General features: G+C 37.8%; 1 long non-coding RNA gene across 1 annotated transcript; it reads left to right on the top strand.

Annotated features, from left to right (window-relative positions):
- Positions 1-854: 854 nt before the first annotated feature.
- Positions 855-9,653, top strand: LOC117293866. Its single transcript, XR_004519478.1, has 3 exons — positions 855-938; positions 8,775-8,900; positions 9,612-9,653. It is a non-coding gene; the product is annotated as an uncharacterized LOC117293866 (long non-coding RNA).
- Positions 9,654-23,349: the final 13,696 nt, after the last annotated feature.

Raw genomic sequence — 23,349 nt, 5'->3', positions numbered from 1 at the left:
AGAAGCCTGCTAATCGCTCCCCGCAGTTTCGAAAATACCTTGGGTATTTTCGAAACGGTTTAGAATTAGCAGGCTTTGAAGCCTGAAAGTCAAAAATGACTACGTTTCGAAAATACCCAGGTATTTTCGAAACGTAGGCATTTTCTCAGTTCAGGCTTTAGAAGCCTGCTAATCGCTCCCCGCAGTTTCGAAAATACCTTGGGTATTTTCGAAACGGTTTAGAATTAGCAGGCTTTGAAGCCTGAAAGTCAAAAATGACTACGTTTCGAAAATACCCAGGTATTTTCGAAACGTAGGCATTTTCTCAGTTCAGGCTTTAGAAGCCTGCTAATCGCTCCCCGCAGTTTCGAAAATACCTTGGGTATTTTCGAAACGGTTTAGAATTAGCAGGCTTTGAAGCCTGAAAGTCAAAAATGCCTACGTTTCGAAAATACCCAGGTATTTTCGAAACGTAGGCATTTTCTTAGTTCAGGCTTTAGAAGCCTGCTAATCGCTCCCCGCAGTTTCGAAAATACCTTGGGTATTTTCGAAACGGTTTAGAATTAGCAGGCTTTGAAGCCTGAAAATCAAAAATGACTACGTTTCGAAAATACCCAGGTATTTTCGAAACGTAGGCATTTTCTCAGTTCAGGCTTTAGAAGCCTGCTAATCGCTCCCCGCAGTTTCGAAAATACCTAAGGTATTTTCTAAACGCAGGCATTTTCCTAATTCAGGATCCAAAAATACTATATGCCTGCTAATTTTATTCATCGTTACTAAAACGCCCACTTAAAACGAACCCTGATGTTGTAGCGCCACCAATTGGCGGTAAATTTCTCGACTGCAGAGAATCGCCGAAGACGGAGCAATTGGTTCTGAAACTGGACCACGGCGGGTGTGTATTTTAATCATTGTAAAGCCAACCATAAAAGTATTCTGCCAAGAAAACATCTATCAAGGTATGTTAAAGAAAACGAAAACAATTTATTGCGTAGTTATTTCAGTAATTCATAACAGTATACGTAATTTATTTACAACACAAATTGTAACGGGCGTCATACTAAAACTAGTCAAATGAGTGTAGTCACACTTAGTGCAGGGATTGCAGACGACAACCAAGTCTATACTCTATTTGATATTTCTACATCAGGACCACAGTTGTGTTTGAATATTTCCCTTCGGGAACCCACCATGGTGTGATTAAGTTGTCAATAAGATTGATCACCATCTAGACCCAGTAACTTGGGTGCTGTACAGAGCTCCCCAGTCTGGGTCTAATCGCCATCAATGCCTCCCATTACCTGTATCCAATGATCCCGTCCAACATCATTAGATCATACGGTATACCATTACCTTCCTTGCAAACTCTTGACCATCACTAGCTGCACTCAGCTTTATGGAAGTTCCTTCTTTCCCGGAACAGTCACGCTCTGGAACTCACTTGTGGTGTTAGCCGCCCCAACCTTCAGAGGCCTTCAGGGGAGGAGTTGCATCAAGTCTATATAATCAGTAGCCCAGTTTGTAATGCACTTTGTCTAGCACCAGTTGAGTTCCAGTTGTCTAGTCTTCATCACCTTCAGTTTCTTCAGTTTTGTTTTTCTGATAGCACTTTTGTGTCCGATCTGCACAACATCAAGAATCAAGCACCCTTGGCCTAGTAATGTTCTCACTTAGGGATTCTTCTTCTTCTTCTTCCGTAAAAGTACAGTCCACCATCTGGTGTATTACGTACTGTGATTGTTGTGTGCATGCGAGGGTGTGGATATGTACAGTGCAGGTGGGTGAACAGTGAACGTAGAATGCGGCTAAAAACAGCTCAGGCTGACCTAGCGGAGCTGGACTGACTGTACACTCTGCTCAAAGGCAGTGGACACTATTGGTAATTACTCAAAATAATTATTAGCATAAAACCTTGCTTGGAAACTAGTAATAGGGAGAGGTTGATAGTATAAAACATTGTGAGAAACAGCTCCCTCTGAAGTGACATAGTTTTTGAGAAAGAAGTAATTTTCCACAAACTTGATTTCGAGACCTCAAGTTTAGAATTTGAGGTGTCGAAATCAAGCATATTAAAGCACACATATTCGTGTGACAAGGGTGTTTTTTCTTAATTTGGAAACGATTTCAATGTTGGAATAGATTTGGTTTTAATCGAAATATCGATATATCGCGATATGGATTAAGTATCGCAATATCGCGATGTATTTCCTAGCTGAGACATCTTGCACCCCATAGGTTTGGAGTAAACCAGAAGAATAGGTCATTAGAACACCTCTCTTATGCTATGACTGTCTCTTCTACAACTTTCACTGGGAGTTTGAAGACTGATGATGTCAAATTTAATGAATCGCGATTATATCGAATATCGCGATTGTCAGCGATATATCGTGAATAAAATAAATCTATATCGCCCAATCTTACTGCACAGGTGTTCAAGCGGGTTTTCTAAAAACTCGACCACACACCCCAGCATTTATGAGGTTTGAACCTTATGCTGGGCTGTGTGGTTGAGGTTTTTTTTTTAATACTGAAAATTTTCAAGAGTTAAAGGTTACCTTCCCTAAAATGGAATTGTTGCACAAATTAGAAAGATCATGGAGGTAGAATTCTACCTCCATGGAGAGATGAATAAACTGTACACCTACCCTGGCCCTAAAATGGGGTCACCAGAACCCAGGGGCATAGCACTTTAATTAGGGAATAAAAGGGTAGCGACGAGTTCTTCAACGTACGTTTAAAGCCGGCAGGGTCGGCGGCCGGCTCGGGCCTTTATCGCACGGCAACGACCCTGCAAGGAAACGGACGATGAAGATCGAGTCGCTACTCTGTTATTCCCATTTATAAATGCCCTTTTGTTAAAAAACGTAAACAAACACAGTTATAGACACTTTAACAATTGAAAACTGGAGGTTTGAAATATTTTTATCCAAAACTTTTGAAGAATTCTGTTCAAGGCGCATGGGTTGTGTGTACGCGCGCGCTTAGATTACGCGCTGATAGCTATGATTTGCGCGTTCCGCGTGATAATCTTGCGCGCCCGACACGCGGAAGCCAGCTCAGTGTGCATAAACAGAGCTCCAGTGTGCATTAACTTAAGGTTTATGCACACCCACGTGACGCGCTCTCCACCAATAGGAGTAGAGAAACTGTCTGGGGTATTTATGAATTGTTGTTAATGAAGCATGAACAGTCTATTAAAGCCTCTGCACATATGTAGGTAGGTCAGCCCTGGTACTTGATCAAATGTTCCCACTTTTTTCCAGGGATCACATGAAAAGCATTAAATTGGTGCTCGAATTATAATGCCTCTTGAAAAAATTCTCTGAGACTGTCGTCCCCACTCTCCCCAGAACCCACGTCACAACACCAAAACTAGTTCCTTTTTTTCACACCAAAGATCAAGGGATTTCTTTTAAAGAAAAAGACCAAGAATGGTCTGTCCTCTTAGGGAAAACCAAACGACATGTGTTGGCATATTTTACAATGCTTAGTAGTATGTAATTGTAAACATGTAGTAACATTCTTGTTTTAAGGAGGTCTTGCTGGGTTTACATAAGGAGGTCTTTGTAATGGCACCCTGTTTGATAGATGCCGGTGGCACCACAGGGTCTACACCACGGACCATCCACTCACTAAAGAGGTCCATGGTTTGACGCCCTTGCCAACTCACTCCTGTAAAAACAAGCCTTTCCCTGACGAGCCTGAACCTGCGCTATTCTTTAGCTTGTCACCAGGGTCCTGCTGGTAGTGTTTTGTTGATTTAGTAGGGAAACTATTGTCACTTTCAAGTTTACATCAAACACTTTGCTGATAATTCTGCACCTAAGGGGGGCTCAATCTATGCAAAGGATTTCTTTGGTGTAGGTTTAAGTCTGATATCTCAGGGGGATATTGCCAATTGCAAAGGTAGATGTAATGTTTGTGTTTTGCATAATATAGTGAGACCTTTGTGCTGAGTTGGTTCCCACACTCTTTTATAAAGCTTGCTGCTTTGCGGCACACAACAGATTTAGTGTGTGTGTGTGTGTTCATTTTGATTTTAAGTTATTGGCTAGGAATTTTACAGAGGCTAGGCTAAATGGCCTCCAAATGTTTCCCCTATGCTAGGCCTATACTTTAAGATTTTCCAATGAAAGTATTCTTCACAAAAAGGAATGGCCTAAACTACCCTCTTAGAAATTAATTACAGATCCTGGATTAGGATACTGTCACTGGAACTGATCTTGTTTATATTTATTTTAATTATGTGCACCTAGGGTGAGCCGAATCAGTAAAAACTGTGGACCCAAGAAATTATAGCAAAATAATCATTTGAAGTGATAAATAAACACATTATAAAAACAATAACATTGAAGTAAAGAGAAGCCAAACAAAACTTACAGTAAAAAAGACCAAAGTAAACTTTAGAACAAAAATGGATATAAAATCTAATGAATAAACCACTCAGTGTACATCTAGCAAAGTATTTTGAGCAACGCTTGTGAACAAAGTGCTGAATTGAGATTTTTTTGCAATCTTTTTCTATATAAAAGTCCTTCTGTCAATCTTGCTTTAAGTATTTTCCTCAAGCATGCCATCTCGAAAACCCTTAATCTCTGTTCATCAGCTTTCTTTAGTGTCCATGTTTCGGAGATATTCTTACCTTCCTTAAATAATCTGATTTTTGATTTATTTGCCCTGATGAGAATCTGAATTTGTTTATTGAAATAGTCTTAAATTTAAAGTCTATTGCCCTTACCACAAGATTTGGCCCACCCCTTCTACTAAATAAAATTGTCTTACTTTTTCCAATGTCCAAATATCATGCCTGTTCAAGACAGATTACCAAATATGATCAAAATATTGGTTAAACTGTACCATAAACCCTTTTCTTTAATCGCCACAATAACAGTGGCTCGTCACCAGAATCTCGGACATCCTTTTAAAATCTGTTTGAATAATTTGTGCAGTGATTGTGCTCAGCTGCAGGGAGCACGTGTCCGTAATAATAAAATCAGATGGTTTGGAGTTAGTGGCATCTGATACCACGTTGGAAATGCTTACGTGTTGAAGCGTTGAAGAATTGCAATTATTAAGAGGGAGTGCTGGCATGAGGTTGGACAACAATCTTGAGTGCACATCCATAGGATGAGGTCTGTCTTATTTTAGCATGTGTTTTTTCACTTTTTTGACAAACATTTGATTTGGCAATTTGTTTGAATAAGGATGTTGATACTGTGAGTAAGAAATACAAGCCTATAACTTCACATTCTGACACAAGGGAAAAACAGTTAGTATCCAGGTAACCTGGTACATCTCATGTTTACTAAAGAGCCAAAGAGCCTGCACTTTCTGCAGGCACATTTACACATCAGCTAAATGGAAGAAAACAATTAATCTTATGTTTTTGGAGATTCCACTATTTGATCATATTATTTGATGAGAAGAAAGGGGGCATGTGTCAAAACTTGTTTGGCTGTTACTTTGACATCACCTAAATTTTTTTTTTTTTTAATTATGACTCAAAATGTACAAATTTCCCATTATGACCAGTGTAGTATCTTGCCTGCCAGAAATGTCATGGAACGTACAAAGTCACCCTTTTTGTGAACAAAAGTTATGATTTATAGGTCACCTCATTGTGAGATGTACATTTTGTACTGGATCATTTCAAGGGCATCGAGGCAATGGAGGAAATTGCTTCCATTTCCTGCTCTGAAGTACTGGGCTGGGATCATATTGATGTTTGCATTATTTGTTTGTGCTTGCATCATTTTGTTTCAGTGAGCCCTCCCTTTTTTGGAATAATTTCATGTAGAACTGGCAGATCACTCCTTGGTAGAATTTGTGCTAGTTTTGCATAAATGTAGGCCTACATTAACTTTGTTTGTAAAACACCCAGCATAGGTTAGGGATTCACAAGGGAAGTCCCTAAGTGATTGGAGTTATAGGATTCAGACCTGAGTAGTGTTCCCATAACGACTGTGTGTATGCATGACGTAACATACAATGGCAGCGTTTCACTCATGAAAGGACACGCGTCACTGCTGTGTGTCATTCTATTCCAGTGATCTTTCAATTCCCAGAAGGATTTCCATGGATGAGAGATTAACGTTAAGCCATCAAAGCTACACCTTTCCAACCACAAAAACTCCCTTTTACAAATTGAACTTGCCCGTCATGGCTCATTGTTCTTCTATTAGATACTGCAGCTTGTGCGTGTGGGGATATAATAAAGTAAATTTTTAAAGAGAATTTTAGTACCGTATGTGAAGTAACATTTAAGGGGATCATATATCTTGCCCCATATGGTACAGTTGTTTGTTCTCTTTGAATTACACAGCTTTTGCATTATATTGCAGACGCAAATTGGTGATAAATGGTCTGCATTGTTAAATTGATACTAAATTCTAATTATTTGTTTATGTGATCCAATGTAAAAAGTTGCTCAAATTATATGAAGTGAGGCACTGATTATAACTGTCTTTCGAATGTATACCCATTTGAAAGGTGCAAAGTGAGTTGTTCTGCCAAACAAGAACAGAACATTAAAATTATAAATTGTAAATTTTGTATGAGGGCTGCACCCGGAGATCATTATTTATGGTGGATCGGTAAAAAATACATTATCCACATGTGAAGTTTTCAATTGCATTTAATTTCAATAAAATATTTCAAGTTGGTTGATGTGTGGAGGACCCGAAACTAGGGAAACATGTAGTTTAAAAAGCAATTGGAGTCCATTGTGTATACTATGTAACTACCAGAACATGGTTGGAACCCAATGGCAATACTAACTGAGTGCAGTGAATCACTACAGAGTGGACAAGATAATTATAATTGTTAAAATGAAACCATGAGTAATATTGGCACACATAATCATTATTGACCACAGCCATCCTGCTACGCTGCTGTATGTATGCTGAAGGGTCCCATTAGTCAACTAATATGATTGGGGGCATCCCTTGGTTTGTGTGACTGTGAGTGTATTCATGGACCATACCACTCTGAGGGCGAGAGGGGGGTAGCACTTGGGTCTGATAGTAGCGCTGACAGGTTATGTTGGTGCACTGCACTCAGATGTATTTACAATGCGGACAAATTAACATTTCAAATGACATTGAAATGTATTCAGTAGTTGCATCCTGAATTCATGCAAAGGATGACGATGTAGTGAGGCAAATTCAACCATGCCACTATAGGCTTTGCTTTACCTTTTAAAGAGTGAAGAAGGGAAGTTTTTTACTCTTCTTGTAAATACAAGGTTAATTAAAATCTCTTTCTGACTATGATATTATTTATTTTGTACACTAAAGTCTGACACTGTTTAACCATTGACAGTGTTAATTTTGAAGGCAAGTTTGAAAAAATAACTGAATCATTAAGAGTTTGTGAAGAACCTTTTTTCACCAAAGAATTTCGCTATTTCTCCCCTTATTTTACGCATGTTAAACCCTCATGGGCTCAGCATACCAGCCATTCTAAGCCGCATAATGAAATAACTCCATGGTAGAGTGAGTTCACTCAATTTAAACAGCCTTGGGTTACAAATTTAGAAACTGTCAATTGGACGACCTTGGACTCTACATTACAATACAAGAAAAGTGGAACGGTACAATAGGTAGATGTACCAGTATCCCATGGCACACATGGTGTATCCGGCATGCTGCTGGTTTAGTTGACTTAAATGCAGTCATGCATTTTTAATATGGATCATGCTCCAATACAGCTGAACCGCATCTCTCACCACCAGGCTTATTACATCTCTGTCCTTACTCTATGTTACAATGATGTACTTTCAGAGCATGGGGGTGGGTCATACTATACTCAATGTACAAATTTCCCTCTTCCCTTTTATCCTATTCGGCTAGTTTGAGTTTCTTAAAGACGGCTTTGCAATTTCTCCCACCATCTTGTCCTTGTAAACAGCGAGGCTATTTAGAAGACCCTTGAACTGAAGTCATTGTCCCCTCTAATCCATTGAGCTAAACCATTGTGAAGAATTCAGAATGGAATAGTCCATAATGGTATGGCCCTACTGATGAACGAGCTAGAGATGATGTCATCGCTGGGAAACCTCCAGCGTGGAACTGTCTCTCTTCTGTCTTGATTGCTTTTTTTCACCGGCATGTGTGTGTGTGGGCGATTTTCTGGTTGACTGTGAATGCTTAAAGGGACACGTTGGCTTCGGGTTGCGCTTTATTGGGCGTTTTTGGGCTATGACAAGCGTTTGATGTAAAATGATTACGGTTGGAAAGATGTTAAAAAAGTAGAATATAATGATCTACACAAACATGCCTTAGAAATGCTTCGCTTTTGCTAACTTTCTCGAAACAAAACGCTCCGCCATTTATGGGGGTCAAGATTTTGACTCCCATAAATGGCCGCCAAATTCACTAGTCTTATTTCCAGTCGCAGCCTTTGAACTATACGACTGAGCAATTATTAACCATTTTACGAACCCCATTTGTATCTATCTCTTCCTCCATGGTTACCAACAACAAAAAACAGTTCATGAACAAAAATAAAAGGGCCTACGTTGAATTAACTTTTTATAAATCTATCTAAGCAGCAAGTTCAGCCCACGTCCCGGGGCCGAGCGGCTGCCGTCCAGCGGGCCATCATCCCCCGCGGCCAGACCTCCCCAGACGCACTGAACTCCCCGTTCTTGCTCGTACGATGTAGGATTTTAGCGGGGCCAGTCTAGTAATGCTAATACTTTGTACACGAAAGAATGTCTAGTACCCGTTTTACTAATACTAATAGTGCATGTGATTCTGTAGTCGTGTGTCTCTTTTTGCCTCGGGCCTTTGCAGCAAAAAGACGAGATTATTTAATACCAACTAGCGAGTGGAGTTGAAACAAAACTACAGCTAGAGAATTCATCCTCTCATAAAACATCTGCTCAGACATGTCGGAGAGGCGTTTACCGTGTTTACCGCGTAAGTATGCAATTGCGAATCACATAATATACCCCACAGTTCGTTTTTAGATACAAAATTACAGGGACTTTACTTCTCTGTCCTTTCTCTATGCTGTTTGCATGTACATGTAGAGTCACAGGGCAACAGGACAGTGGTGTCTATCTAATACTAGTCCATCGCCATAGGATAGATGTCACTTGTCTTATTTGCCAACATGATCCTTTCTTCGGGGTATACATTCATTGTTTTATAAAATAATGTTTATGTCTATTATGGGGATGTAATTCCTTGACCTTGGTCTTGGACGGTACTATTTGAGGTAGCTCCTGTTTACATTGCTCAGAATCATTTGACAGCAAAATTTACTGTGCGATGCATCTGAACAGGGAGCACATACTGCAAATGGTAGTTGGCAAGGAAAGCTAAAATAAAGTAATACTCTTGTCCACAAAAATGAAGCTTCCATAGGCCCTTTTCGAAACCACGGCTTCGGCTTTGGATTCGGCTTCAGACTCCGTCCTCATGTCTGAATCCCTATGCAAAGCACGCTCAGTATTGTCCAAACATCTGCGGGGCCAAGCTAGCCCGAGCTGAATCCAAAGCCAAAGTCGTGGTTTCAAAAAGGGCCATAGTCTAGAAGAACTCTTTTCAAAAATTACAAAACAAAATCAGAAACGGGGAACAATTTTATTATTTTGTAACATTTTTGTATTGATACTTGATTGCCAGGTCACAGTGAAAGTTGGGTGGTGATGTGATTATTGAAGCCGGTATGGACAAGAAAGAGTACACGTACATCAAAGAAGTTTTCCAAGCACGGTTAGATGACAACCAGCTTCTTCGCAGGACAGGAAAACTCTGCTAATTAGGCCTGGGCGACCAGTGAAAATTACTAATCGACTAGTCGCACCTCCATCCAATAGTTGCGACTACGACACTAGTCGCGACAAATTTTTAATTATCACGATGCACTGTGGCAATGTGTGCCGCAAGCACAATATAGTCTAATTCAAGCGGAAAAGATTGAAGATTTGTGTCACTGATGTCTGACTGTGTTCTGTAAGTAAATTATGTTGTCATGAATAGTAATGAGCGACTAAATTGGTTCACCAAACAGGTAGACACAATTTTTTTTAAACTATTTTTGTAGCACGTTGAACCGGATAGTTGAAAACAATAGTCGCGACTCGACTAAGGATTCAATAGTTGGAGTCCGACACTAGTCACCCAGGCTTACCGCTAATGGTGCAAGGATGGCTTCTACCCACAGCCGCCATCCCCCCCCCCCTAATACCACCACCACTACTACCAACAGAAGAACTTGTAGCAAAACACAAATCCAGATTTTCCACTTCTTAAATTTAATTTCCACAATTTGGCTACAAAAATGTCTGTACAGGTGTGCATAAGACATAAGGTCAGTGCATTATTAGCATTATTGGCAAGTTCTAGAGTTTGTATGTAATCAAATAGAATCTTTGTCACAAATTTATAGGAACTTTATAAAACAATATGGTCAATTTATTGAGACATGTTTTTACAATTCACAGCAGTACACGATGTATTTGCAAACATTAATTAAATTTGTCCTTTGTCAAAGAACACTATCCTTAGTAATAGTTGGTGTATCTCCTCAATATTTATGCATAAAAATAATAAACCTGTGACAATTTGGGCTAAATTTGGCAATAAAAGCTGCAAGAAACAGTGAAAGAAAAACACCATTGCAGTATAGAAACAAGTCCTTTGACATGCCTCTCAGCATGTAGACTTTATCAAGTGAGTTTTATGATCACAAATTAGTAATTACCAACATCTAAGGTATAAAGTCCCTTTAGAGAGACCAATGCATTAAATCGAGTGATTTGGTTGTAAAATGCATTGTATGGTTAGAAAGGATGTTTTAAAAGTAGAATAGAATGATCAACACAAGTATGACTTGAAATTGGGTGGTTTTCCTTTAAAACTTTTACTTATTCGAACTAACATGGTCTGCTAGTCAACAATATGACTAGTTCTAAAACATCATTCTAAAACAGCATTTCATAACAGGCATGTGGTTTGAAATCAAAATACACTTGCAAGGGTTAAGGTTAAAAAATTGAAATGGCACTGTGTTTATCAAACTTGTTGCATCTATGATCCATGTCTCTTTATGAATACAGAATAAAGATATTTCAGATAAATTTATTTGAATACAGATTGTTTATGTTTTTGCATTTTGTTGTTCTTGTGTGTTTTTTGTTACAAAATATCGAAATCTCAAATAATACAATAAATATGATTGTATAAACAATTGGCCATGTACTTCAAATTAAACTTAATCATATGTCGTTGTGATGAAAACAAACTCTGCTCACATCACATTCAATGATTTGTTGACATAAGTAATGTGCAAAAAAAAAATTAATAATAAGTTTAAGTATTGACATGGGTTAATTTAGGAATAAGAATCTACTTGTTGACAACGGGAAATATTACCATTTGTTAAACCTGTTTTGCATAAATCATGTGTAAATGAATGTTGAAACTATCTGGAAATATACCCCTGATTTTACAAACACAGTAACCAGGTAGTGTTACTCTATTTCCAGTACCATTCTGACATGACACATGTTGTCTGTGAAGGCTGACTGGGTGGCAAAGTCATTTGTTGTGTACATCATGCTGCCCTGGTGTACATGTCATTCCTGTGATGTCGTGCCAACTCTAATGGTGGTCCAGAACAAGGTGCCTCAAGATCTTTTCAAATATAAACACAAAAATTTTTGAAACAATTAACAAAAAAAAAATTGGTTATTTGTACATGTATATGGAATATAAAACCCATGCACTTGATGTTGATTCATTAAAGTGACATTTTAGCAAATACTACCTCCCTGCAGCCGATTTCACGAAACTTTACGCAACTGCGTGAGTCCACTTGCGCAATTTTAATGGCGCAAGTTGCTCCATAAACGTTGCACAAGTGGACTTACGCAGTTGCGTAAAGTTTCGTGAAATCGGCTGCTGGTCAAAGACATGATGTTATTAGGATGTGGCTGTTCAGTGTGAAGTATTTTGGTAATGCAACGTTGGCGAAGGAGGCTGTTTACAAGTAACTACAATGAATGAAAGCTTAAATTTGTGTTTCCTTATTAAATGTTTGTTTACACATTTACTTTGTTTCCTTTTTTTTTGGGGGGGGGGGACACAGATCAAAATATCATGTAACAAAACTGGACTGCTTTGACAGTACATGTGTATATTGTTATACATGCACATGCCATTGACAGTATGAAATAATCAGTCTCTTACTGCCAAGTTTGAGAAGCATTCATCCGGCCTTTGTTTGCAGCATGACCTGTCCTGTTGTGTTGGCATCTCCCTACAGTTGGTACAAACCCACCAGCTTGGCAAGAGCTTTGCGGAGGTGGATGATGTGGACTTGGAGGTGCCGGATTTGATGAGGTCTCCAAGATGTTTACGCCAAGTCCTGGCATCTGCTCACATAGTACCTTCAACAAGAAATTGAAAACCATTGATATAACTTATTATATTAGTTCTCGAAAATTTTATTTTTTTATTGTTTGAAAGGTCACACTTCTTTGAAAGAATTTGGGTTGACTTGGGTACGAGTTGACTTGGGTACAATATTTTGGGTAAACTGTTAAAAATATACAAAAAACATTTCATAAATCTGTACTATTTTTAAAATGTACTTCTACAATTTTTACAAAAGCCCTCCCCTTCCCAGCCAGATAAACGACTCTTTTAATTGTAGCATCAAAGTAAATTAGGGTAAATTATGCCAAGTCATTAGTACGCTGGGCACTCGATTCAAATCCCCACCCCCATCTATGCACCGAGTGAATAGATCTACAAAATTATATGTAAACTAGTCATAGTACATGTACATTATGTACTCTCACAACTCAGTGCTGCGGCTGTCTCATGGCTGTGAATTTACGTGTCATGTCCACAATAATAACTAACAATAACATTGCATTGGGTATAAACACTCACGGTCCGTTCTCTCTCTCTCGTCGGCTAGTCCATGTCCCACTACATTATTCTTACCCTGATTGGCGAGGTGTCCTTTCCTTCTTTTTGGACGTGTCTTCAATCATCTCTTTGCGTAGAGCAATGAGCTGAATCTGTGTTTTTCGGCGATCCATTTTGACAGCAAAATGGTGTGTTTACATTTCACACAACGTCGTATGGTAGAGAACGGTATATTACCTCGTGTTCTTCTGGTAGGTTTACCAGGCCATTGGCTACGGCGCCAGCCTAACTGCTGTGCATCGCGCATAAACGGACGATCGTTTTGACGGCTTGAAAAACGTATATATTTCGCGGGCCATGTTTCGGGGTCAGAGGTCAGTGTTTGTTTTTTTTAATTACCATTCACTAATTACAACACATTAAATGTGTTTTATTGCAAGAACAACTCTTAATAAGTATAAGGAACACCCTCAAACGTGAAATTTTGTGAAATCTGAAGGCAACGTGTTCCTTTACGTGTATGAATAGAGAAAGGTGTATTTGAATTGAGGTGTATGCGGTTTAGTTCAACGGTTCTGTCGGTTTCGAGTTGGATTTGTTACTTTCGAGTTTCGAGTTGGATTTGTTACTTTTGAGTCTCACACTGGATCTTTCCTTGGATTTAAGAAACAGTTGAATTACAACGAGAGGTATGTTCACAAATAGTTTAGTAGCCATTATATTTTTATATTATTTAAAAAATATGATAAAATGTGTTCTGATGTAACATGAAGGTAGAATCTATTTCTACCTCCATGGATGTAATGATAGTGGGGGTTCGGGGTTGCTTATGTAGTTGTATAAATCCACAAATACAGGAAGAAAATAGCCGGTTAACCTAAATGTACATTGTGTTATAATTGAACTTGACTGTCGCTGTCAGTACACAGTGGTATTTCTATTGATCAATGTTATTATGTATTACAGTTCCTTGAGTTTATTCTTCTCATTGTATTGATGTCGAGGATATACACAGTAGTGGTACATAGGGAATCCTCCCTTCCTGTAAAACACCTCTCAAGGTTACACAAACCATAGAGCAAGGAACAAACCATAGAGGAATAACCACAAGCATTTACTGTATGTCAATGAACTGTTCTCAAGAATCAGCACACCATATGTGGACATTGCCTCCTACAGTAGGTATTGCTGTGTTTCCATGGGTCGGTCAGTAATGAGATGAATTTAAAGTTAATATACACTGTATAAATGGGATTGATTCAAAGTTTGCCACACTACGTATACTCAGGCACTACAATGCAATAATTTTGTATAGCCTATTCTTGTAGGGACCATAGTACGTACATGTAGGCCTATACCTTCTTCCATACAGCGACAAATACAAGGCTGTAATAATGAAACATTGTCAAATTTGTTTGTAGTGATATTAAATTGTGTGATGCGCGTTGCTTTATATTTAAGGAATAGTTTATGACTACAATCACATTCCTTGCTTTCACAATTCCCGTACCATCATTAGTTTTATTATGGAGGGTTACGTTCATCTCAACTAATAAGTTGTGCTTATAAATAATAATGTCTTTAAATTCACAATAATGAAGATCCAGAGTAAATCAGTAACCAATGTTGACGAAACTGTAAAATTGTACACCGAGAATTTGTCTTATCTGGGTGTGCTCCGACCATGTGAGAATATACTTCATGCTGTGTAGGAGTGCTGTTTAAAATCATGAGATCTAAAAGGAGTCGAACAGTCAGGGAAAGTTCAACATACAAAATACGCGTAGACTCACTGCCTATTCCATAGCACCAAATAAATTAAGAGCGGGTGAAGTTCTTATAAATTAATAATCTCAACAGTTCTACACAAGAAAATGTTATCACATGGTGTAACACTGACGTTGTGGCAGAGCGGATAAGAGCATTGAACTTAAGCTCTAGTGATTCTGATGAGCAGAGTTTGGGTTCATGTCCCAGTCATGACCCTTGTGTCCTTATTAAGCAAGACATCTTCAAACCATAGCATCCTTCGTCCTACAATTGTAAAGTAAAGCCGTATGTGTAGGTCCTGTGTGTTGTGTAATGCACAAATACACAAGAACACAGTATATTTATCGCAAAGATAATTGCCATCGTAGGTCTCATAAACTTCAAAATGTAACATGCCTTAAAGACACTGGACACTATTGGTAATTGTCAAAGATCAGTCTTCTCACTTAGTGTATCTCAACATATGCATAAAATAACCAACCTGTGAAAATTTGAGCTCAGTTGGTTGTTGAAGTTGCGAGATAATAATGAGAGAAAAAAACACCCTTGTCACATGAAGTTGTGTGCTTCTAGATGCTTGATTTCAAGACCTCAAATTCTAAATCTGAGGTTTCGAAATCAAATTCGTGGAAAATTACTTCTTTCGCGAAAACTACATCACGTCAGAGGGAGCCGTTTCTCACAATTTTGTATACTATCAACCTCTCCCTATTACTTGTTACCAAGTAAGGTTTTATGCTAATAATTATTTTGAGTAATTACCAATACGAAAACAAATTCTGAGTGCTTTGAGATTGCCATCGGGTGTGCTACGTATACCATGCATCAGATAAAATGTTACAAAGAAAGATCCTGGAGTGCATTCCCCTTACTCAATTGGACATTAAAAAGGTCAGACAAGGCATCCCAGTTATTAGGATAGCTCCATGTTATAACGCACTGTATACACAATGCTCATCATAAGCTCACACTCTATGCAATGTACAAAAAGAACACAGGCGCTGACTACATTACATACAGTGCCTGCAATTTAATCAGTTTGACAAGTGCATCTGAGAGGTTACGTTGCCCTCCACTCCTTCTGCATGGTTGAATTCCATCAGAGTGACCCCAGGGTGTTTTTGGCATGCTGGCACTGAGAATCAATACATTATCCTCCACTGGGAGAAAAAAAATAGTCATGGGTTTGGTCATCCAACATGGAATTTATAATTTAGCTATCTGGAGAGGTTTTAGCAGGTGCATAAGAATTGACCTTTGTGTTGAGGACAGATGTGAAGTTTTTTCTTTAATTACCACTATCTGTTAATTAATTGATAACGTTATTTATGAGTTTTGGTTAATTTACTTGTGCAATCAACATGACAAGTAGTACCAGTGCTGAGATTTCAGTTTGAACAGTTTAGGTAATTTATTCCTACAGTGTTCACAAAATGTATCAAATTTTAAAAAGAATGAAACTGCAGAGAAGCCCATAAGAAACACAGCTTGGAAGAATGTGGCCTAATTTACACATAATATATGTTATTAACTAATTAAGTTAGACAGACTTGTATCTCTGGGGTAAATAATATAGATATTGTTCGTCTACGATACATTCAGCATTCAGGTTAGTGCATCGCTCTTCCACTGTCATGTAAAAAACCTTGACACAATTACAAAATGAAGTTTAATATACGCATACAGTATAGTAGAGCAAGGACTATCCGTAATGAGTACACGGACATAGTTTTGTCTGTCATGTACGTCATGTGCACATGTTCAGTTTGTATGATGCAATGTGATGCTCATTTTTGTTTTAATTCAAAGCCAGCTGTTGGTTATTATATTCTGCATGAGCTTGTGTTCAGAAGAGACAGTTTAGGCAGGGGTTGATAGAAGGTCAAGTAAATGGCTGATAAAGACATATCTGGAGCATTTATAGCCACCATATGTGTGATGGCGTACAGCACAAATAATGTGTATCGCAATCAATATTAGGGTACTCAATGTAGAATCTACATGTATTAGCAATACCGTTGACTCCGTTGAGCATCGCGTGCAGTGCGACCTTTGGCAAAGTATGGTACAAGACAGGAATGGTAAAATTTTACAAAAGTTCAATAACACTACAGGTTTCCTTGATTTTCTTCCACCTTTAACCAAAATGGTATTTATGAATGAATAAAAGAGTAGTGACTATTTAAAATATTACAGGGTCATGGTTGGCAATAAAGGACATTGACATTGACTCTGTACTTCATCTCACAGCCATGACCTTGCCAGTTTTAAGTGGCCATTTAAGACCTTGCCTCCACTCTTTAAGTCCCCTAATAAAAATAATTCAAGCTATTTGTGCTAAACCTGTTTACGTTGCAGTTTATTTCTGTAAGAAGAACATAATTTATGAGGAGGGGTACTGTTCAAGAAGAATTCATGTTTTCAAAGCTCTTCCTTTCTTAAAATCAAATAACCTTGACTACTTCCCGTCTAAGTTTTTTTTTCTTCCCTCGTTTATGTGCTACAAGCCAGCAACAAATTTAATTTAACTGTGACCTACTTTTGATTAGAAACAAGGGGATGATAAACTGCCCTTTGTAAGATGAACCTGACGAAGTCCTTAATTAATTGATCAATTGTTACCTTGACCAGCCACCCACACACATCCATACAAATTACGGTTTGTAGTAAACAAGTCAACAACTGTTCAGTCCCTCTAATTCTAACAATTGAAATTACCTTTGTATTTAAGTCTTATTTCTGACCTTGTGGGTTGGTTTCAATTTGGTATCTTATTTCTTTACGTTCATGTATATGGTTCACATTGCTTTCACTTTAATTGACAATGACATTTACATTGTAGTTTGTACACACACAGATGAAGTAATTAGTTTCTCTCACAGTGTATGAATTTAAAAATGTACACACATTAATTAAATATTAGGGTTGGTTCATTTCTTTTGAGAACATCAGTTTCAAAGAAGAAAACCAAAGAGAGAGCCAGTGGTGTTTAAGATCCACGATTTGCAAATTCTATTTTTTAAAGGTCATTGCATCAGTTGCTCTGTCTTGGCCTTGGTGCCCATAATTATTATTCCAAGGGACATGCTAATTTGGGGAGTTTACTTGCCCAGCCAATGATAATATTCAATTTTTTTAAATAATATTCCAGACGTATTTTTTATCTGTGTAAAAACCAAGCTGTGAAAATCGTTACAAATATTTACCTTGAGCTTAAGGCACAATGCATTTTCTCTCTCACCCTTTATTGTATTTGTTTGTCACAAAAAGGATTAGTTGATTGATTGATTGATTGAAATGAATCACAAACTGACGAACAATGTTCTTGCTTTCCCACAGTATTGAAATGAAACTGAAGGGATTCTATCTGCACATTGTTGGATTTTATTTAGTTTCCATTCATGATTTTGTTCAGAGATTTGTCAGACAGGTCTGAAAAAGAAATGGTGATCATGAAAAAAGTTTGGCACCCCCCCGAACAAAGATCTTGACAAAATGGGGACAACACCAACATAGGGCCAGGTAGCTCAGTTGGTAGAGCGCCGGCACGTTAATCCGGAGGTCGTTGGTTCGAATCCCACTCTAGTCAATTCGTTGTTCAACCCCAAAAATCATTTTGAAAAAAAGTTTGTGTGTGTTTGGAGAGAGGGTTGATTTTAGATAAATTGTGAACCTCACCTCACTCAAACATTCATTCAAGGCTCAAATTTTACACTGGACAACTGGCGAATGATTTCAGTATTGGGCCAGTAAGCTTTTTAGACAAGACAAGTTCAATGGTCTTGTTTTTGTTCTTCTAAATTTTCCATCTTTGTCTCAAAAGAATGATGTTCAATTGTTTGAGTTTCACGATACATGTATCTCTCAGTCTGGTGAGAATCGCCCATAAAACAGTTTTAGATAAAATTTCTCAAACTAGTGTATTGTTCAGAATGAGACAGTCTAGATGAAAAAACTCATTTTAGTTCTAGTCTATCCTCATTTTGACTCTGGTCTTGTTGTGATTAAAATCCTGTTCCGGTAAAGATTCTGAGCTACAAGTCCTGCGGCCTGGTGGATTCCCCCCCCCCCCCCAGATTCAATCCCTGACGTACTAACCAATCAATCTGATAACCATTAATAAGTGAATCATTATCAAGCTATTCCATTGGTACAATACACAGTATGGACAACTTTAAATGTTTACACAACACTTGTACTTTGTATGCGCTGTGTCCTTCAGAGCAACCATCCAATCCCATTGCTTCTGCTGGCATTTCTGGCATCCTTGGCCCCATTAACTCCCAATAGGGAAATAGCGACACATTCAAATGCTCCTTTATTAGTAATTTTTTGTTCACTAGAAGTATGTAGGCACTGAGGCTACACTGACATGTACACGCTCCCAATTACATAGGTCAGGTAGTGCTTCACATTTCTTCAAGTACTGTACTGTATGTGCAACACTGTACTTCTAATTTATAGAGTTATGTTTAGTGTGAATAATTATTTGTGAAAGAAAAGGTGTACTTCCGCAGTATTATCCAGTTATTTTGGTGAGTTTTATTGTGTCCAAAATTATTTTGTGATATGACTGATGGCTGTAAATGTACTCATTTTGATGTGAATTTACACATGTAGTGTAATGTACATTATTCCAAGTTCATTTTGATGAAAATTAACAGGCAAAAATTAACAGAGTTATTAACTGTACAGTGTGGCAGCTCCATGACGATATTCTGGTTTACTAAAATGTAAATAAATACTTTTTTTCTGTCTTTCTTTTTTCAGAATTTAATAACAGCCAAAGCCCAGTGTAGTTGTTAACATCCACGATGTCAACACGCACACCCGTAAAACTTTCGAGACAGTCCTCTAAGCCTAAGACAAAGCAGGTGACGGGGATGTCATCGCCCCTCTGTAGAAAGAAGCGTTCGTCGCCCAGGTCAGATGAGAAGGTGGCTCGACCCAGGAGACGTCTGGCAGTCGGGACGGATAAGCGACGAGACGGGGGGAAAAGACACCAGAAGGATGGATACGATGAGATTGCTGCTGTGGCTGAGTGTGAGGTTAGTGTACAAGCTTCGAATCCATCAAAATCAACAATTACGCTCGGTTCCTGCGAATGCGAATGCGAAGCGAATTTTGATGTCACAGCGCTCTAACCCACTCCGATAGTTTTGCAGGAGCTGAGCACATTTCAAGCGAATTATTCGTTGCGAGCTTGTGACGCCAAAATTCAAATCACATGCACGTTGGCAAGAAGTATGAACCGGGGTTTTGGCTCCTCTTTTGGTTTGGTAAATTTACAATATACTATGTATAACTCCATGAATTTTCAAAACTTGGGGAAATTGTGGACCTTAATTTTTGAGGTTGTTGCTGTAGGCACGCTGAGTTGAAAACTAAGTCCTCTGAATTTCTTTATCTGGTGTTGACAACATGTTTTCAAAGCCCTCCTCTCTAATCTGGGGCATTCTAACTTTGTGAATTTGATCACAAGCCCCCCCCCCCCCTGAATTGTTTATTATTTATCAATCAGCCCAATAAGCTAGCTTGTGATGCATGGAGAAGAACCCTGTGCATGCTTGGCTTGTGGACCAGGGAACCATCTTCAGTATGTTCTATGATCTTCAAGTGGCTCTGATATGTGTCTGTGAACCCTGAAGGGGTCATATTCAAGTTCATTCGGAAAAAAAAAGTGTCTCAAAACATTTGTTTACATAACTTTCTCTTCAGATAATGTCTGTGAATAATGTTCTCACATCTTCATACATGTTAACAACGCAAGAAAATATGTTACTTGAAAAACTCTCAAATATTTAAATGTATTGACGGGTACTGCCTGCAAATATTTTAATGAACACAGACCACAGTGACGTTAGTAGTCTATAAAAGGATTAGTCATCCATCCAGAGAAGCTGAGTTAATTATTCATTGAAAACCTTCACAAAATATGCAATCCGGTTCCAGTTCCGCTTTTGATGCATTCTAATATATCTTAAGTGGCATGTAATTTTTTTTGTCTTGACCAATATTGTACATTATCCAGTTATGCAATTGTGTTATGCACCAGCTGATATTTCATAACTTGGCAAATGGCTGTCACATGAAGTTTGTAATCCTAATAATATCAGATACATTACTGATTATAACTTTTTTTCTGGTATGAGTTTCATTTACATGAAAAATGAGTGACGGAGACTTTTGTTGTATGTACGTCATACAGCGCAAGTTAAACTCAATGCAAAATAAAGGTGAAAGCAAATTAACAAAATTCTCAGCAAAAATGTTTGACCAGTTGAAGTTGTTTGCAACTGTCTGTCACATGTAGGTAAAGGTTTTTAAAATAATTTGAATTGAAATAAAAAGAACAAATTGAATAAAACATTTCTTGGGTGCACATGCACATGGCATTGCTGATTATTAAGAAGACAGATAACCATTATTGCTTCACCTTTATTTTAAGCTTTGATCTTAACAACAAATTGCTGTTGTTGTTTTTTCAGCTACCGTACAACACGCTGTTTTTATATATCATTTGGATTTCAGTTAGTGTTTCTTGTCTTGCACAGTGTATATATATTTTTAAGGAGACGGCACACACTTGTGTTTGGTGAGCTTAAGTCGATCTGTTTTTGTCTGTTTTTGTAGTTCAAGTTTTTTGTTCTGTAATGTCACTTCATATTTTTTCTTTTAAATCTGAAGCCCCAGATGGCTTACTTTTGTGTCAGCGTGAATGAACTATACATGGGTTCTTTGTGTTCAGGAACACAGCGAGATTATAGGGTTATAACCGAAATAAAGAAGGTGGGAAGGAATTTCTATCATTTTTAGAAGTCAAAAGAAAGAAAGAAAGAAAGAAAATGTTTTTGCTAAGTTGGATTAAGACATCAAATGCCTGAGCTTGTGCAGCCATTAAATTACACTTAAAATGTAAAGTTTTACATTATGTTATTACTCTCATGAGAAAATAGAACCTCAAAGACACTGGTTTCATAAGTTAAAGACCCAATTATATAAGTTATAAGACATATATTATGATGGTGTGTGACAGTACTTTGTTTGGGCCTTTTCAAATTTGATAAAAAAGAGTTGAAACAGATGGAATGTTTCCTATCAGAAGTAGGTACGCTTCAGACAAAATTGTACTATTGTTTTACAATTTTTCTTTTTTTGCACTCATTTGTTTCATGGACACACTTCTTGTTTTTCTGTTTGAGTAAAATCTTGTGCATTCTTCTTGCTACAAATCAAACAACATTGTAAAAGCAACAAAGGTTTGCATTTTAATAATAAATGTAATACAAGACAGTTGTATAGCGACAACCTTAACATTAGTTTATCAGTGGAAACACTTGGTTCACTACACAGTCAATGTTAAAGATGCTATGTCAAATGTTTTGCCCCAAACATTAAAAAATAGATTTTTTTGAGTGAATGGTATTTCAAAGAGTATCACCAGCTCTAACAACGATGACAACAATTTAAAACGTTTCTTAAAACACATAAGAATTGGTCACGTGATATATTGTCGGGATCCCGACAAAAACTTCATTTCACTGTTACTAATAATTGGCGGACTTTTTCGAGCAATGGCTCAAATGAAAGCTTGTAACTTTCTCGACCCCCATCAAAATACCTTATTGAGTTTTAATCAAAAATGTTGGGTCAAATCGGCCAAAAATCTGACATAGCATCTTTAATGTTGTATCTCTCTGTAGCCATGTGGAGTTTCACTCATTCTGAATATGTATTTGTTAGAAACACAGTTATGGTATTTGAAGCAGCGCATGGTGGAATATTGATGGTTTCAGTTTGGGGTAACACCCTGTGAAAGTAGAAGTCTACTGAAATAGGACAAGTCCTTTCAGATTTTACTGAGGAAGTGGTGCTCTCTACTCGGCAAAAGTGGATAATATCCCAGCCCGAAACTGAAATCATAGCAATACAGTTGTTATAAAGTAGTAATGGCCAGCCATCACCACAAGAATATGTAAGTTGTACAGTAATAAGACAGTACAGAAACAGGGGTTTGAGAGAGAAATGTAATGGAAGCTTTTAAACATATTCTGGTTCGTTGACAATTACTCATCCGGTAATTTTCTTTCTGTTTTGAACTTGAAGGAAGGGGTAAGTGACTCTATTATTATAAGTGTTGCGCACTTTCCACAAAGCTTCACTTTTTCTGTATGTTTTGCTTGGACCCAATATCATTTGGACAATTATGCCATGCCAGTAACAACATTCAAACAAAATACGTAGCAAAAGTTAATGAGATTCAAACAAAATATGTAGCAAAAGTTATATCTCAAAATCTATGATGTACATTTTCTCTTATAAAGAACATCGCCCAATATACCCTTCCCATAAAGTATAAAAATTGCACATGTGGCCATTTCGGTTGGAATAATTAGGGAAATTTCGCTAATGGCGGAATGACAAAGACGCAATTGTGCATATGCTGAATGCACATCTCTATAGATTGCCAACCGATAGGTTCTGTACGCATGCGTTTTATTTACCATATTTCATTGGAAGGGTCTATTGTATGCACAATTTGTGTATAAAGATTTAGGATATTACATAAGATATTACTAAATCACCAATATATAATAAACACTGTACTCGGTGGTTCCCGAGTCCTTTAGAAGTAAATCAACAGGCATACTACATGAGTGGGATTTGAACCCACATTTCCCTGGATTCTGTGTGTGGGTAAAACCATTTTTTA

Source organism: Asterias rubens, chromosome 1, assembly GCF_902459465.1.
Source record: "Asterias rubens chromosome 1, eAstRub1.3, whole genome shotgun sequence".
Classification (NCBI taxonomy): Eukaryota; Metazoa; Echinodermata; class Asteroidea; order Forcipulatida; family Asteriidae; genus Asterias; species Asterias rubens.
The sequence above is the reverse complement of the archived record's forward strand: the minus strand, read 5'-3'. Positions and strand labels throughout refer to the sequence as shown.